General features: G+C 41.9%; 1 protein-coding gene across 1 annotated transcript in view; it reads left to right on the plus strand.

Moving 5' to 3' along the window:
* Positions 1 to 290: 290 nt before the first annotated feature.
* Positions 291 to 18,779, plus strand: part of ZNF445 (zinc finger protein 445) — a 36,009-nt gene continuing 17,520 nt past the window's right edge. Inside the window, exon 1 of the mRNA XM_030812001.1 lies at positions 291 to 366. The gene's annotated coding sequence lies outside the window, so the exon portion shown is untranslated. The remainder of the gene's footprint in view (positions 367 to 18,779) is intronic.

Genomic DNA, 18,779 nt, shown 5'->3' on the forward strand with positions numbered 1-18,779 from the left:
TAGATATTGCTGGCCCTATTTTCACCCCTAGCTTTGGATCCCTTTCTTCCCTGGAGGGAAGGAGGCCTTCAGGGCAGCCCCGCAGACACGACAGGAGGGATGTAAGAAAACAGGCGCTGCTGGGCATCCGAGCGTGGAAGGGAAGTGTCCAGCGGAGGGAGGTGAGGGATGGTGGACAAGCCCCGCCGCCCGCCCCACTGGAGCCGGAGAGAAGCAGAGAGGTTGGGCCTCCCAGTTTCCTAGAGAGGCCGCGGAGGGCCCGGGGCGCCGACGCGCGTGCGCGACTGGAGCCGCCGGGAGGTAGGCGCGGGACAGGCTGCTGTGGTGGCGGCGGGTGGACCGATTGTCGCTCGGCGGCGGGAGTCGGTGAGAGGCCTGACGGGGCGCGGGGGTGGGGGTGGCGGCATTGCGGGCGCGGGGCTCCCCGAAGGCCGTGGCATCCTCGGGCCTGCCCGGGCCGCGGACGAGGCCCGGCCTGGAGGCTGCGCCGGTGGCGGGGGTCTGGCGGTGGATCCCGCCCCCGCCACGCTGAGGGCGTATCGAGAACCTCTTTGCCTCCCAGGCGTCCGGGGTAGAGAATCTGGAGCCCAGGTTTCTCCGGGCTTTCTCGTTTCATCCAATTCTGCATATAAAGCGTATTTACCAGAGACAATTAGATAACACGGGAAAGTAGAAGAAAAGTAAAAGTAGCTGCAATCCTGAAATCTGTCTCCAGGCCTCCTAACATTTAAAATATCTGTGCATAATTTTGCACACTGACATCCATAAATATATATTACGAAATGAGAGCGTGCTCCTGCTTTTTAAAAAACCTGTTAGTATTATTGTGAGGAAACAATATTGTGCCAAAATACACATAACATTTACCATACAATACATAAACGTTTACCATTTAACCATTTGGAAGTGTATAAGTCAGTGACATTAAGTACATCCATACTACTGCTTTTTAAAAATTATAATCTCCTGAATTTGTAGAATGCATTTGTTCTTATTTTGACTAAAATTAGTGCTGGCATTATGACACCACTAAAACATTTTTTTTTTGCGAGGATAATTAAGAAATCGTGTTTGCAGTTTGTTTTCTGTAGGAGACACATTTGCATGAAGCTCTAAATGGTGAAGTGACATTTGTGCAGAAAAATAGCAAAATCTTGTTTGTCAGGGTGGTTATCTTTCACAATGAAATAACCAGTATATAAAATGCAGTTTTTAAACAAAGGCAGAGCTCTAACCTGCAGCGATTGTAGCACATTCTGACTTGCACAGGCCTAAGAGATCAGAGTATTGTTTCCTTCCGAATTTAAAAGTGGTGGCCAGGCAAGAATGTTATTCTGTTTCAAACTGCTTGTAGTGCAAAACTGAAAACTCAGTATTAGGTTGGTGGTTTTGCAAGGAAGTGCCAGGGAGTGGTTTAGGCAGTAATTTGATTAAGCAGTTTCAGAGAGCCTCCATGTGTTGTGTGTGTGTCTGCGTGTGTGTGTGTGTGTGCATGTATGTGTGTGCATGCATGTGTGTGCATATTCAGGGACCAAATAATTAGGCTGCTCTTTTATGTTATCTTAATGAAAGGCAGACACATTTTGGTTAGAAAAAAAAAATGTCTTAGACTGTAAGCCGAAAAGATGAGAATGTTTTGAAGATAGACCTCAGTATGCACTTAAAAAGGAAACTGACAAAAAGCGTGAAAAATGGCAAGTATTCCACCGGTAGGTTTTCTGTGGCTTCTGGTATCCAGGAAGAATTAGTGCATAAGCAGTCTGCGATGTCAGAGAGTAAACTATAGTAAAACATAACACTGTATTTTGCAATTTTCAAGATTTTGTATTAGAAACAATGTGAAAGAGTACATTTCTATGACTCTCGGGCGAATTGTTAGGTGTTCTGTAAGATTGAATTTATGAATTTATTTTTTTCCTTCCTAATCTTAAATTTCGTTTCTTTTTCCTTGTTTATTTTATTTATTTTATTTTTGAGACGGAGTTTCACTCTTGTTGCCCTGGCTGGAGTGCAGTGGCGTGATCTCGGCTCACCGCAACCACCGCCTCCCAGGTTCAAGTGATTCTCCTGCCTCAGCCTCTCAAGTAGCTGAGATTACAGGCATGTGCCACCACGCCCGGCTAATTTTGTATTTTTAGTAGAGGCGGGGTTTCACCACGTTGGTCAGGCTAGTCTTAAACTCCCGACCTCAGGTGATCCGCCCACCTCGGCCTCCCAAAGTGCTAGGATTACAGGCATGAGCCACCGCGCTGGCCTTATATTTGTGTTTTTATAAAGTCCCTCAATTTGGTTGCATCTCAAGTTTTTTGTCAAGTGTTACCACTGGAACCTTACTGTCTTTCTCCTAGTCATCAGTAATTATTTGGGGGAAGATAGTTTACTACTTTGCATATGAGATGCTGTTTTTCTTTGAACTTTGGTCTAAATAGCATTCATTGATTGATCTTGCCTGCAGCAATGACTGCTGTGGTGTTGGGATTTGACTTTCTCTTCCCTTCATTCCTTCTAGGCATTCACTGGATACTTACATACAATTCTCATTCATTCAAAGTATTCATTGGAATCTTTGTGAGGAAGAGCTATCCCTTCTCCCGTTATTTATTGATTCAATCAGTTATATTATTGTGTGCTTTGGATACTTATTTTGTTCTTTGCGCTAGAATGCAGTACTATTGTTATTTTATTGCTGAAATTATTGTAGCTCTTTGACTGTTGGGAGCTGTGTCTGTTTGCCTCGATTTTTTTTTTTTCAGTCCTTCCCTAGTTTTTGTTTTCTGGCACCCAAAACCCTTATATTTTTCCCTCCCCAGCCTGGCATCAGTCACTTCTCCAAGGATCCTGTTTGTTGCTGTTGTTTGTTTGTTTTAATTGAAGAATAGTATAGTATTTAGAAATCAAGTTTTGGGCACTCCCATTATTAGTTTATTTCTTAATTGGTAAATGAATATAAATATTATTTTAAGGCTTTAAATACATACTGAAAGCATTTTTTTTTTTTTTGAGGTGGAGTTTCGCTCTCGTTGCCCAGGCTGGAGTGCAATGGCATGATCTTGGCTCACTGCAACCTCCGCCTCCTGGGTTCAAGCTATTCTCCTGCCTCAGCCTCCCGAGTAGCTGGGATTACAGGCATGCAGCACCACGCCAGCTAATTTTTGTATTTTTAGTAGAGACAGGGTTTCTCCATGTTGGTCAGGCTGGTCTCGAACTCCCGACCTCAGGTGATCTCTCCTCAGCCTCCCAAAGTGCTGGGATTACAGGCATGAGCCACCGCGCCCGGCCTGCATTTTTTCTTAAGTTGTGATTATCTTAGAAACCTGTTTGCTTAGTATCAGTTTATATACCTTCTATACACTTACACTGATAGGAAAACACAAAAATAAGAGACTAGCTCATGGGGACATTAAAAGGAAAACAAAGAAATTACACTGGCCATGAGGTGAAGAAACAATGTAACAGAAGAAAATCTCCTTGAAAAACATCAAGATCTTGGTTGGAAGTTTCCCTGTTCTTTTCAAAGCCATTTTCTTTGTGGGAATGAAACTGGGTTAAGCTATAAAGCTCTGGGGGGAGAGTCCTGAGAATAAGACCCAGCTCAGGTTCCTTCCCAGTCCTGAGTGTAATTGTGATATAATCTCAGCAAGAAGATAAATGAAGCTTTTCTTCTGTCCTTAAAAGCTAGTTGGGACTTGGGAGAAGCCTGTGGCATTAAGATACCTGAATTTCATTGGCAGGCTCAGCTATCTGCTGGGGTAGCTGTATGTTCACTATGCTCTGGGTCTTTCATTCAGAGTTTGAGAGGCCCATGAGGTCTTAACTTCATTCATGTTCATGATTGCAGAGGCTGAGCTAACCTTTCTTTGACTCAAGGACTGGAATCCTCACTATAGTCACAGGCATTCGCCCTGAATTTTCTGTCAGTCTTCTCATCACCTCTTTACAAATACATTACTGCCAGGCAAGGTGGCATGCACCTGTGATCCCAGCTACTCAGGAGGCTGAGGCAGAAGAATCGTGTGAGCCCAGGAGTTCAAGACCAGCCTGGGCAATATAGTGAAACCCTTGTTCCCCCGTCACGCTCCAAAAATCTGGAAGTTAGCTGGTGTGGGGGGGAAAAAAAGTCACTGACCCTTTTGGACATTTGTGCAGCAGCTGCTTCAGAACAGTCCTGCTTAGACACTTATTTTTGGAGCTAATTTGACTGTGGGTGTCAATTTCCTGAGATTGGTCAGTGCCATTTATATTTTTCACTGGGTACATTTCTTAAAAGTGTTTCTCTCTGGCCTCAATTTCTTTCTCTTTAACTTAATTGCCATATTTATCTTCATTTTTAGCAGCATTGTGGTTCTTTTTATACTTTGGTTTTCTCTCTTCTGTCTGTTCTGCAGGTTTGGCCATGAAAGTCTCTCTCCTTTTTCTGTTTTTCAGCTTTCTCCTGACCAGGTGTTTCTCCTTCCCTTTTGTGCTGCTGGAATGCAGCAAGGCTGGAGCCTGCTCCTCTTGGTCCTGAAGCTCCCACTGCTTCTCAGTCTTCGAGTCTCCTTTTATAGGCCTTCATTTATTTACTTTATTTCTTCTTTCATTTCCCCCCTTTTTTTTTTCCTTTGAATGCTTATTCTTACTCCACTCCCCTTTTTCACAGCAAGGCTTCAGTTCTCTGCCAGAACTGTAGCAGCTTCCTCAGCATGTGTGCTCCCTAATGTAGCTCTTTTCTTGCCTCTTCTTGGCCCTTAGAGTAGGGCTGTAGTTTCTTTTTTATCCCTGGATGATTGCATACCTTCTAGTGTGAGTCTTCTTTACATCTTAGTTTACTGTCATTTCTTTTGACAGTATTAGCAGCACTTGCTGAGAGCAGAGGACATTGGATAGGTATTAGTTTAGAGCAAATGTAGAAGATGGTGGCTCTGTTTTAATATCGTAAGTGTCACTCCTTTTACATTTGCTTCACAGTGGTGGGAGATGGAAGGGGTCAACATTTTCAGGGGATATGACCTTCATCTGTGACTTTGTGCACAGGGTAGTGGGGCCACTTTGCAACAAGTTCTGAGACCTGTTGTCCATCTCACACTTTTTGTAGACTCTCCAGTTCTTGTCTCACGAGTCTTCAGTTTGTTAGTTCAGTGGCTATTTATGGGCATTTTTGGATCCTGGAGTAGATTGATGGCTGTTACTGATGGATCTTTTCCACCAATAATATCTGGGTACTTTTACTCCTAGTTAAAGAAGCTTTTAGGGGCAAGAAGATACTGATGAGATTGCTCTCCAGACTGAACCGAGAGTCATATTAGAGAAATTCTGGATGCAAGTGATCCGTACAGAGTCAGCTGATCGTGTGTCTGTGGAACATTAATGGCAGCACTGCTTGTATTTCTCTTTTTCTTCAACTTTTATTTTTTTTCTTATTGTTGCTGGCTACTACTTTTCTTTGTTTCTGTTTTCTTTCTGGTTAGGTTTTTTTGTTTTTGTTTTTGTTTTGCATATTGTGTTTTGGTAGCATTTTGCTCTTCTTGTTCTCTACCTCACTTGCCTGTTTTTTTTCTCCTTACATCTGTTTACCTGGAGAACTTCCTTTTGTAGTTGCTTGAGCTGAAGCCATGGTTTGTACTCAAGTCCCCCCTCAAGAATGTGCTGTCCCTTCTGCTGTGCATCTGCCATCTTCAATCCTACAAGTTGCTGCTCATTTGCTTTGCTTCTTAAGAGAATTATTGATCACTTTGCTGTTTATAAATGTAATGGGTAACAATTTAGGCAACATAGGCAAATAAGGAAGGAGAGCCCTCTCATCCCACCTCCCAGAGGAAATCATGGCTAAAAATACTTTGGTAGTGAGGCTTAGGAGCTTTTATGTGCATATGTAAACTGCTTTACTTTTCATTTGCTTTAAAACGTAAATGACAGTATAACTATGCTTTCTAATAATTGCTTTTCAATTTACTTTTCTTTTAGGAAATAGAAGACAAAAAAATATAAAGTTGCTTTTAAATGCAATTCTCTACCTTCCTACCCCTACCACCAGTAAGAGATTTTGTGAATCCTTTCAGGCTTTTAAAATTTCTTTGAGTAGTTACAGGTACTTTCACATACATGCGTATACAGTCACACACACATGGTTATACATTTTTTTTCACAATTCGTATTTAGGATGTGCTATTAAACTTAGCACATATTTTTGTTATTGTTGGGAAAAGCAGTCATGCACAGTTTCTCTCTCCTTACTTGGCTGTGTAGGAGTGTCCTTGGACGCCAGGCATTGTGGCTCATGCCTGTAATCCCAGTGCTTTGGGAGGCCAAGTCAGGAGGCTCTCTTGAAGCCAGGAGTTTGAGACTGGCCTGGGCAACATAGTGAGACCCTATCTGTTAAAAAAAGTCAGGCAGAGTGAGGGTGGCACATGTCTGTAGTCTCAGCTATTCAGGAGGTTGAGGTGGGAGGATCACTTGAACCCAGGAGTTTGAGGCTGCAGTGAGCTATGATCGTGCTACTGCACTCCAGCCTGGATGACAGAGTGAGAAAAAAGAGTGGTCTCGGGCCCGAGACATTTCCTTACAAGAGTGAAAGAGTCCTCACAACCTTTGCTGGGTTTAACATCTTGTTAGGGACTATCTTGTTTTTCTGCACTTGATATACTCCTTTGTTCTGTTTTTTGTTTTGTTTTGTTTTTGTTTTTGTTTTTATTTTAAGATGGAGTTTTGCTTTGTCACCCAGGCTGGAGTGCTGTGGCACGATCTTGGCTCACTGCAACCTCTGCCTCCTGGGTTCAAGTGGTTCTCCTGCCTCAGCCTCCTGAGTAGCTGGGATTACAGCTGTACGTCTCCACGCCTGGCTAATTTTCGTATTTTTAATAGAGATGGGGTTTCGCCATGTTTGCCAGGCTGGTCTCAAACTCCTGACCTCAGGTAATGCGCCTGCCTTGGCCTCCCAAAGTGCTGGGATTACAGGTGTGAGCCACCATGCCAGGCCTCCTTTGTTCTGTTTCTAAGTGCATCAATCAGCCGCCCTCATTCATGCTCCTAGCTTTCTGCGTTTCAGACCCCATAGAGGAGGGGTTAAGGTCTTTCTACTGCATTATGAAGCGTGTATACACACACCACCTGTGTAGACTGTGGAGTGGTTCTGCTGGCCACGAGGGACCAACACATTGCAAGTGGCTGAATCTTGGGCACCCTCTGTCTCCATAAGTACACATTGTACCTCTTGAGCTTGGTGGGGGTGGTGTCTTTTCTCAGTGACCTCAAGTCATATACTGTCTCTTCCTTGGGTGACACCTAGTTGCCTTGTAACTTTGGCTACAGAGCCTTATCACCTGGTGTACGGTGAAGCAGTTATGTTGATATATAACAGTTCTAGTACATTCTTTTTAGGTGTGTGTGAGTATTTCATCCTATAAAATGCTTTTTTTTTTTTTTTTTTGAGACAAACTCTCATCTCACTATCCTCCCAAAATACTGGAATTACAGGCATGAGTCACTGCACCTGGCCAAATGCTACACTTTTATAACCTCCCAAGCGGTTCACCTTGCCTGCTGCCTAGACAGAGCTGATTCATCAAGACGGGAATTGCAATAGAGAAAGAGTAATTCACGCAGAGCCGGCTGTGTGGGAGACTGGAGTTTTATTATTACTCAAAGCAGTCTCCCCCAGCATTTGCAGAGCAAAGTTTTTAAGGATAACTTGGTGGGTTGGGGGAAGCCAGTGAGCCAGGAGTGCTGATTGGTCAGAGATGAAATCATAGCGAGTCACAGCTGTTTTCTTGTGCTGAGTCAGTTCCTGGGGGGGAGGCCACAAGATCAGATGAGCCAGTTTATTGATCTGGGTTGTGCCAGCTAATCCATCAAGTGCAGGGTCTGCAAAATATCTCAAGCACTGATCTTAGGAGCAGTTTAGGGAGGGTCTGAATCTTGTAACCTCCAGCTGCATGACTCCTAAACCATAATTTCTAATCTTGTGGCTAATGTTAGTCCCGCAAAGGCAATCTAGTCCCCGGGCAAGAAGATCTGCTTTGGGAAAGATCTGTTACTGTCTTTATTTAAACTATAAACTGTAAGTTTTTCCCAAAGTTAGTTCAGCCTGTGCCCAGGAATGAACAAGGACAGCTTGGAGGTTAGAAGCAAGATGGAGTTAGTTAAGTTAGATCTCTTTCATTGTCTCAGTCATAATTTTGCAATGACAGTTTCAGTCCCGCCCTTTGGGTTTTATAACACCTTAATAAGGTGTAGGCTATGAAGGTGGGAAAAGGCTGTTGATTGCTCTGGCTTCTTCCTGCTGACAGGGGACATAGTGGGAATGGGAGTGAACCCCAACATGAGAAGAGTGGAACTGCTTTGCAACTGTCTGAGTGTACTCATGCAGGCCTGGCCGGGCGTTCATGGCTTGCATGGCTAGAACATTAGTATTTTCATCTGTAATTTTACTGCAGTATTTAAGTGAAACAGCCTACTATAAGGTAAATAACGAGTCCTAGGATGAGGAGTACAATTCCCAATTTTGAAAGCAAAGATTTGAAAGTATTAGTTTGGGGACTTCTAACCCACAAAGAATTTAGAATTTAGTTTAAACTGCAGAAAAAAACCTCAAGAATAGGCCGGGCGTGGTGGCTCACGCTTGTAATCCCAGCACTTTGCGAGGCCGAGGCAGGCGGATCACGAGGTCAGGAGATCGAGACCATCCTGGCTAACACGGTGAAACCCCGTCTCTACTAAAAATACAAAAAATTAGCCGGGCGTGGTGGCGGGCGCCTGTAGTCCCAGCTACTCGGAGAGGCTGAGGCAGGAGAATGGTGTGAACCCGGGAGGCAGAGCTTGCAGTGAGCCGAGACTGCGCCACTGCACTCCAGCCTGGGTGACAGAGCGAGACTCCATCTCAAAAAAAAAAAAAAAAAAAAAAAAAAAAAAAAAAAAAAAAAAAAACCTCAAGAACAGCTACAACATTGTACTATAGTTTTTCTTTTGAAGCATAATTTTGTCTTTCCAGTCCCCATTTTTATTAAAAACAAATCATGATAGAACTGATTTGTTTACAAAATAAACTTTAGTCTTACTGTGCATGGCCTGATTATTTGCATAAAGTGCAGCAAGAATAATTATTTTATACTTAGGCTTTTTAAGTTGGCTTTGATAGAACTCTGTTCCATGAAGAATCTCAGATAAGACTTTTTAAAAGCCGAGCCCAGCCGTGGATTTGTACTCTCAAATACCTATGAGTTGGGCAAAGTCCTCTCCTCTTGAGGTCCCAAGGTAACTTGGGGTTCCTGGGCCTGTTAGAAAGTGACATTCTTTACTTACCACAGGTCGTCAGGAAACTTGTACAGAGACTCTGTGTGGACAAGGTATGAGGCCAGATTCCCCAACAGGCTTTAATTGGCTCTATAAGTCAACTTTGATTCTTTAAAGGAAGCATGATTTCTCCAGCTGTGTCCTGTTACAAAAGAGAACAGATTCTTATTGCACTTACGCAATGAACTATACTGCCATAAATTGAGAATATTCACATATAGTTTCCAAATTCTGGAATAAATCAGGTAGAAAGGAACAAATATCCTCCAAATTTTGTTCACAGGATTACATTTTACTCGTTAAAAGTTGCAAATAGCTCTTAAGAAATAAGTTCTCTTAACTCTGAAAACAAAAGGTTTAGCAATGTTTAACACATTAGCTTTCCATGAGAGTCCTAGAAGCTTGTTTTATTCTCTATTCCGATAGCACAATTTTTAAAGTTATCTGAGACCGGCACTTAGAGTCCTATATCTGATTATAAACTGCCTTTTGAAAAGGACCAAAGCAAGACAAAATATCTGTGGATGACAAAAGTCTGTAGCCACTATGAAAGCTACAATTGACTAGGAATTTTGATTACTTCTGTGGCATACAGCAATTTTACATAACAATTATAATAATGTACACTAAATTATGTCAACATTATAGAAGTTTCCCATAATTTTGGAACACATACTGATAACATATTTAAACAAATACAGTCCAAAGTAAACCAAACACCATTCATTCTTCTATTTGAAAGTGTTTATCTCATTGTGGTTTTGATTTGCATTTCTCTGATGGCCAGTGATGACAAGCATTTTTTCATGTGTTTTTTGGCTGCATAAATGTCTTCTTTTGAGAAGTGTCTGTTCATGTCCTTTGCCCACTTTTTGATGGGGTTGTTTGTTTTTTTCTTGTAAATTTGTTTGAGTTCATTGTAGATTCTGGATATTAGCCCTTTGTCAGATGAGTAGGTTGCAGAAGTTTTCTCCCATTCTGTAGGTTGCTTGTTCACTTTGATGGTAGTTTCTTTTGCTGTGCAGAAGCTCTTTAGTTTAATTAGATCCCATTTGTCAATTTTGGCTTTTGTTGCCATTGCTTTTGGTGTTTTAGACATGAAGTCCTTGCCCACGCCTATGTCCTGAATGGTATTGCCTAGGTTTTCTTGTAGGGTTTTAATGGTTTTGGGTCTAACATTTAAGTCTTTAATCCATCTTGAATACCATCTCACACCAGTTAGAATGGCCATCATTAAAAAGTCAGGAAACAACAGGTGCTGGAGAGGATGTGGAGAAATAGGAACACTTTTACACTGTTGGTGGGACTGTAAACTAGTTCAACCATTGTGGAAGTCAGTGTGGCGATTCCTCAGGGATCTAGAACTAGAAATACCATTTGACCCAGCCATCCCATTACTGGATATATACCCAAAGGAGTATAAATCATGCTGCTATAAAGACACATGCACATGTATGTTTATTGCGGCACTATTCACAATAGCAAGGAGTTGAAACCAACCCAAATGTCCAACAACGATAGACTGGATTAAGAAAATGTGGCACATATACACCATGGAATACTATCAGCCATAAAAAATGATGAGTTCATGTCCTTTGTAGGGACATGGATGAAACTGGAAAACATCATTCTCAGTAAACTATCGCAAGGACAAAAAACCAAACACCGCATGTTCTCACTCATAGGTGGGAATTGAACAATGAGAACTCATGGACACAGGAAGGGGAACATCACACTCTGGGGACTGTTGTGGGGTGAGGGGAGGGGGGAGGGACAGCATTAGGAGATATACCTAATGCTAAATGACGAGTTAATGGGTGCAGCAAAACAACATGGCACATGGATACATAAGTAACAAACCTGTATATTGTGCACATGTACCTTAAAACCTAAAGTATAATAATAAAAAAAATAAAAAAGAAAAAAGAAAGTGTTTATTCTAATGTTACAATCTCCAGAGTTAATCAGAATCCTGCATTTAAGAGCACCTGTTAAATTTTATACCTGATTATAAAACCATCTTTTAAAGAGGACCAAAACGAGACAATTGTCTGTGGATGACAAAAACATTTTAGGGCAACCACAGTTAAAGACACGATTGACAAGGAAATTTGCCACCTCCATGGCATACAGTGTGTTAACATAATTATAATGATTACTGATAACATATACTGAGTCATATTAGAATTATAGGGGTTTTACATAATTTCAGAACATATACTAATAACACACTTACACAAATATAGACCAAAGAAAGCCAAACACCATTTCATATTTGACAATGCTTCCTGTATGATTTTTGTACCAAATAAGCCAAATGTCATTTTTGGACTTTAGAGGACCTAATATCTAAAATATTAGGTTAGAAAGAGACATAATTTATAATTTTATTTTGGAAAGTTTGTCAAGTAGCAAAGGTTTAAAACACTGGATATCACAAAATAGAATCCCAGGTCACCATAAATCATTCTTTGGCCAAAATGATAACTCCAAAAAAAAAAAAAAAATTTAAAAAAGAAAAACCTTTACTCTGATAGAGGAGACTTAGCTTTCCAAAGAAGACCCAGTGAAGATAGCATGAGGCCAACTGAATCTCTCTTCTCTCTCTCCATTTTTTCCCTGCCATTTACCCAAAGGAGAAAACAAAACCCTTTTATTATCTTTTAACATTACTTAAAAATCATCTTCAAAAGAGAAAACCAAATTTCATGTTTGCATTAATGCATCTTTAATGTTAAAGCTAGTTTTTTTGTTTGTTTGTTTGTTTGTTTGTTTGTTTTAGACAAAGTCTTACTCTGTAGCCCAGACTGGAGTGCCATGGCATGATCTCGACTCACTGCAACCTCTGCCTCCCAGATCCAAGCGATTTGCCTGCCTCAGCCTCCAGAGTAGCTGGGATTACAGGCGCGCGCCACTGCACCCGGCTAATTTTTTGTATTTTTAGTAGAGATGAGGTTTCACCATGTTGGCCAGGCTGGCCTTGAACTACCGACCTCAGGTAATCCTCCCGCCTCGGCCTCCCAAAGTGCTAGGATTACAGGTGTGAGCCACCGCGTCTGGCCTAAAGCTAGTTTTTTAAAATAAAAGTTTATATCTCTATCCAGTTTTAGTTAGTTTGACCATAAGGTAAGATTTTCATAAACTTTTTAGACCCCTTTACAATTTTCCATCAAATAGCAGATCAATTTTCTAAGAAAACCCTGTTATTCGGACACATGGGCCCAGATTTTGGCCCCACATCAGTATCATTTTAATTTTTTAACCTATGGAAAACTAAATAATTTCTTCTGAATCTTAGCCAACTCATTTATACCCACATAATTTTTACAAGATCAACCCTTTACAAACCCCATTCACTTTGCTTAAACCTTCAGTTTTATTCCATTCCTCTTTTAGGTTAAGACAATCCTTAAAACCTTCTGAAATAGGCAAAATTACATTCCCTTTAACAAAGCCATATTCCCATGCCTTCTTATAATCTTTTACCAAAAACATTTCCTACACACCTTGTATGTAAAATTATTTCTCCAGTGGTCTCAATTAAATGTTACAATGTTAAGTCTTAGCAAATTTTATTTTTAGTGAAAAACCTGATTAAGTAAGCGATTTTTTTTGGGGGGGGGCGGAGTCTCGCTCTGTCACCCAGGCTGGAATGCAGTGGTGCAATCTCGGCTCACTGCAACCTCTGCCTGCCAGGTTGAAGCAATTCTGCTGCCTCAGCCTCCCGAGTAGCTGGGACTACAGGCGCGTGCCACCATGCCCAGCTAATTTTTTGTATTTTTAGTAGAGATGGGGTTTCACCATGCTGACCAGGCTGGTCTCGAACTCCTGACATCGTGATCTACCCACCTCGGCCTCCCAAAGTGCTGGTATTAGAGCCGTGAGCCACTGTGCCCAGCTTGGGGTGGAGCCTAGGATATCAGACAGAAATGATGATAAGGTCTGACTCTTTTTAGCATAGCCAACGGGCGTGGCTCTCCATATGTCCCAAGGCCTTATCTATAATCTAACGCTCTAAAATAGGTAAATTGAACAATTCTTAGAAGTCAAAGAAACAATTTGACCTTAAAGCATTTGGCAAATCTGATATCTTAATTTAGACCAAATGTTTCCATTTTCAAGACATTTTATCAGTCTTTAAAACTGTCTTTATTTCTAAAAGAACACTAAAGCCACGTGAACAAAAAGGCATTAAAGGTTTCTATTTTTCTGACAGAATATTTGATTTAAGCATTTACTTTCCTAAGCCAGTCAGAGCTCTTTTGTATATAAACATACAACATATAGAAATACACAGAAGATTCAGCCCTTGTAAGATTTTTCATTTGCCAGTTTCTTAATTGGATTACTGGCTTCAGAATTGAGCCCTTGGAGGAACAGGGCCAGGAAAGCATGTATTTCTAGGGCCACATAAGCAGCAAATAAGCAGCTGAAGGCAAAGACAGATCCCCAAGATTAAGGGTGCCTTTTTATACTGGATCCTGGATCCCCAAAAGGAGGGAAATATTACAGGAGAAGACAGTGCAGTGCTGCTGCTGCTTTTTTTTTTTTTTTTTTTGAGATGGAGTCTCACTGTGGTCCAAGCTGCAGTGCAGTGGTATGATGTCAGCTCACTGCAACCTCCGCTTCCCAGGTTCAAGCAATTCTTCTGCGTAAGCCTCCCAAGTAGCTGGGACTACAGGCACGCACCACTACGCCTGGCTAATTTGTGCATTTTAGTAGAGACGAGGTTTCACCATATTGGCCAGGCTGATCTTGAACTCCTGACCTCAAGTGATCTGCCCACCTCAGCCTCCCAAAGTGCTGGGATTACAGGCATGAGCTACCGTGACCAGTTGACAGTGCAGTGCTTCTACCCTGCATTTCATTACAAGGCAACCCAAACCCAATTATCCCATTTTGTAATCAGCCCATCTCTTGTGGGAGTCTCATCTCCCAGTTCGGGGTGGGGATGTTTCCTTATCTTCCAGGTGGCCAAGAGCAGGCTTGTCTGATCCAAGTGTGCAGAGTCAAGTATCCCTCCATAACTACTCTTAGCCATCCCTTAAAGTATATTTCCTACCTAGTTATTACACACCAAAGCTCTCTCATAATGTGAAGTAATTTCTGATACCCCAAAACTCAAAACCGTCAGATAACACAACGCAAAACAGAACAGAGCCTTTGATTTTGAAAGGGATCTATCAGTTTTTAATTCCTGTGGTTTCATGAGGAAAACAGAGGTGGTTGGTTGGTTTGTTTCCCCCAAAACGGGGTCTGTGGTGCCTCCTCTGTTTTTCCCAATGAGTTCCAGGCTACCAGAAGTTATCTTAGGGCCTCTCATCTGTGCATTAAGAGTGGCAAGACAGGCTGGGCTCGGTGGCTCACACCTGTAATCCCAGCACTTTGGGAGGCTGAGTCAGGGAGATCACCTGAGGTCAGGAGTTCAAGACCAGTCTAGCCAACATGGTGAAACCCCATCTCTATTAAAAATACAAAAATTAGCTGGGTGTGGTGGCAGGTACCTGTAATTCCAGCTACTTGGGAGGCTGAGGCAGAAGAATCCCTTGAGCCTGGGAGGCAAAGGTTGCAGTGAGCTGAGACCGTGCCATTGTATACCAGCCTGGGCAACAGATTGAGACTCTGTCTCACAAAAAAAAAAAAAAAAAAAAGAGGAGAAAAATAATTCAGTCGACTGAGAAGAAAAAATCTTTTTCCAGAAAAACAAGTTCCAAGAAGAAACAAAAAGGCCTTTTAAATATACCTATAGCTTGTTTATCCACTTTTAATTAAGCTTTTAACCACAGCACTCTTAAAAAAAATTCTTTAAAATTTTTTTATTACCCAACTTTAGCCATACCAAGCGGCCAATATTTTTGACTTTTGAATTTTACCACAGGTAACTTCCCACATGAAATTAATCAGTTTTCACTAAGGTTATAACTTAGCCGTGGACACACAGGTGTCTCAAAGAGATGGTAAGCAGTTTCTTTTCTTTTTTTTTCAAGATTTAGAATCTCCCCCAGGGTAGTTTAGAGAAAGGAAAATTTAAGATAGGAAATCAGAAACTATCCATGAGCGGGTGGGGAACCTCAATAAATGGCAAAGTTACATAAATAAAATACCAGAAAGGAATCATTCCGGAAGCCAAGAATAGAACCCAGGCTGCCATTGTCAAAAAGCAAAGCCTTAGCTACTGAGTTAGAGCAATGAGCAGTTTCTGTGGTTCTTCCCAGAAGGAGCCTAGAGAAGCCAATTTCAAGCTTGCAAAGGCTTTTAACTACTCAAGATAATTTTTAGGGCTACCTATGACATGAACCTCAAAATTCCTGTCCTCTGGATGGCGGAAACCAAGAGAAGGTATCCCCACATTGTCACAAGGTTAAGCTCTTAAGGACAGAAAACAAGACAAATAAATTTCATACAGTATTGGTTTCGGAGACCTGTAGCAAAGTAACTGTCCAGCCTGCTAGGCTGGCTTGAAAAGCGGGCTTATAGGGGTCCTAAACCCACATCCTAAACCCTAAACCTGTGATAGTCCTTTCTCCATTACAGAACACAGAAAGACAAATTCTTAGCACAAAGTACACCAGATTTGCTACCGCCTAAGACTAGTTTCTATTAATCAAACCCTTGCAGAGAGACAAATAGTGACATTTACCATTTACCCAGACAGAGAAAGAGAGAGACCAGAAACTTGGCTGGTAAGCATTTCTTACCCTTTTTTGCCGGTATACCAGGTTTCTGGGCTCCCTTTCTCTGCATCTTCCAGAAGAATGGAGCAGGTTCTGATGACCCTGCTCACTGCGCCATAGCTGTGGGGTTCAAGCCACTTTACAAGAGAAAATCACCCTTTTCTGTTTCCTGAAACCATAGGCAAGATTCTTAATTTGCCCAACAGGCTGCATGGGGAACTGAATTAACATTTTCTATCCCAGCAAAACACACATAACAAAACAAACATTAGTCACCTTGTTCAGCACCCAAAGTCAACCTGACAAAGCTCAAACTTTTTCCCATTGGTCCTTGTTGTCTTTGATCCATACCAGATGAGAAAGGACAACCTATGAATGGTAATTCACAATGGGGTCTCTGGGCAAGGGGAAGAGCAGATAGTCACCCCAAGAGACAGACCTGTTGAGTGTTGAGCCTTCTTTAGAGCTCATCGAATGTGACCAGACGAATAAGGAAGGTTCTTTGAGTTAGGCCTGCTGGACTTCCATCAGCAACCCCTCTGAGATCCCTTCCACATAAACAAACACACACAAAGATGAGACAGACAGAATGCCTTCTAAATCAGATCCCTAACCAAGCTATCCTCCTATTCTCGGTCTGAGAAACCTCCTCGAAATCTTCCTGATTGAGTAGAAGTCTTCCAAACCAGGACTCTTCCTACTGGTTAGAAGGAGCACTTCAGGAGCTGAACAGACACCCGGCAGTGGTGCTACAGACACAGATACCCCATGGTGGAGCTACAAACAGACACCCCATAATGGGGCTACAGACACCACACCATAGGGCTACAGAAGCTGCTGGGAGAAGGAAGGAGGCATTGGCAGCACCTAGGATACTCACCAATGCAGACACTCTGCAGTGGGGCTACAGACAAACACCCTGTGATAGGGCTACAGTTAAGGGATGTCCCCCCAGGACTATTTCTCTGTTGCTATTAAATCTGTGCACATTGGGTCAGCAGTGCCCCGCCAGTAAGAGAGTACCAGAATCAGCCCCCAGTTCCACAAGAGCTAGGTGGCTGCTTGGGCTGTCTTCTGGATCCATCACTGGAGGGGGGCCACTGAACCATGGGCAGTCCCAGTCAAGCCCCCAAATTTGTAACCGCCCAAGGAGTAAACTTTGTCTGCTGCTTAGACAGAGCTGATTCATCAAGACAGGGGAATTGCAATAGAGAAAGTAATTCACACAGAACTGGCTGTGCGGGAGACCAGAGTTTTATTAAATCAGTCTCCCCAAGCATTCAGGGAGCAGAGTTTTTAAGGATAACTTGGTGGATGGGGGGAAGCCAGTGAGCCAGGAGTGCTGATTGGTCAGAGATGAAATCATAGCGAGTCACAGCTGTCTTCTTGTGCTAAGTCAGTTCCTGGGTGGGGGGCCACAAGATCAGATGAGCTAGTTTATTGATCTGGGTTGTGCCAGCTAATCCATCAAGTGCAGGGTCTGCAAAATATCTCAGGCATTGATCTTAGGAACAGTTAGGGAGGGTCAGAATCTTGTAGCTTCCAGCTACATGACTCCTAAACCATAATTTCTAATCTTGTGGCTAATGTTAGCCCTACAAAGGCAATCTAGTCCCCAGGCAAGAAGGAGGTCTGCTTTGGGAAAGGGTTGTTACTCTCTTTGTTTAAACTATAAGTTTCTCCCAAAGTTCGTTCCGCCTATACCCGGGAATGAACAAAGACAGCTTGGAGGTTAGAAACAAGATGGAATCAGTTAAGTTAGATCTCTTTCACTGTCTCAGTCATAATTTTGCAAAGGCGGTTTCACTTGTGTTTAGGCCTATTGTTGGGCAAGTAGATTGTTTTCAATATTATGTTACACAGTGCTCTAGTGTACACTCATGTAAATGTCTATATACCGTGCATATATTTTTCCAGGGTAGATTCTTATTTTATTTCATTTTTCAATAGAAGTGGAGTCTTGCTGTGTTGCCCAAGCTGGTCTTGAATTCCTGGGCTCAAGTGATCCTCCCATATTGGCCTCCTAAAGTGCTAGAATTACAGATGTGAGCCACCACGCCTGGCTCTCAGGGTAGATTCTTAGAAGGAAAGTTCCTGGGGCATGAAGAATGTGCCTTTTTAGTGTAAATCTTTAACTAGAATTCATTTTTTTGGTGTGTGATTTTATTTGTTATTTTAATTTGGCTAGCCAGTTGTCCCAATGCAATTCATTGAATAGTCTAATCTTTCCCACTGATTTCTAATGCTGCCTCTATCATAGACCAAATATATACGTATGCATAAGCCCATGTCAGGATTCTGTATGTACTGTTTCTTTTATCTACTATTTGCGTATTCCTTCAGTAATACTCAGTGTTTTCATTAATGTAGCTTTATAGTAAGCCTTAGTGTCAGGTAGAACAAATATTTTCACCTCTAAAAAGTTATCGTGGCTATTCTTGGCCTTTTACTCATTTGCTTGAATTTTAGAATATGCTTATCAAGCCCTAAGGAGAGATAGTGGAATTTGGTTGGGATTTTATTAACCACACATTACCTTAGGAAGAATTGGCATCGTGAAAAGAGTTGTCTTTCCATACTTAAGATTTATTCAGGTCTATTATGTCTTTTGTTTATCTTTTAAGATCCTGTACATTTTTTATTAGCTTTATTTCTGGGTGTTTTATTTTGTTGTTGTTGTGTCAATTAATTTCCTGATTGTGTTGCTCAATTTGGCAGAGCAGCTCACAAAACTCAGGGAAACACATTTATCAATTTATTATAAAGGATATTTTAAAGGATACAATAAACAACTAGATGAAGAGATACATAGAGGGAGGTCTAGCAGTGTTCTGGGTG

This window comes from Nomascus leucogenys, chromosome 4, assembly GCF_006542625.1.
Source record: "Nomascus leucogenys isolate Asia chromosome 4, Asia_NLE_v1, whole genome shotgun sequence".
Lineage (NCBI taxonomy): Eukaryota > Metazoa > Chordata > Mammalia > Primates > Hylobatidae > Nomascus > Nomascus leucogenys.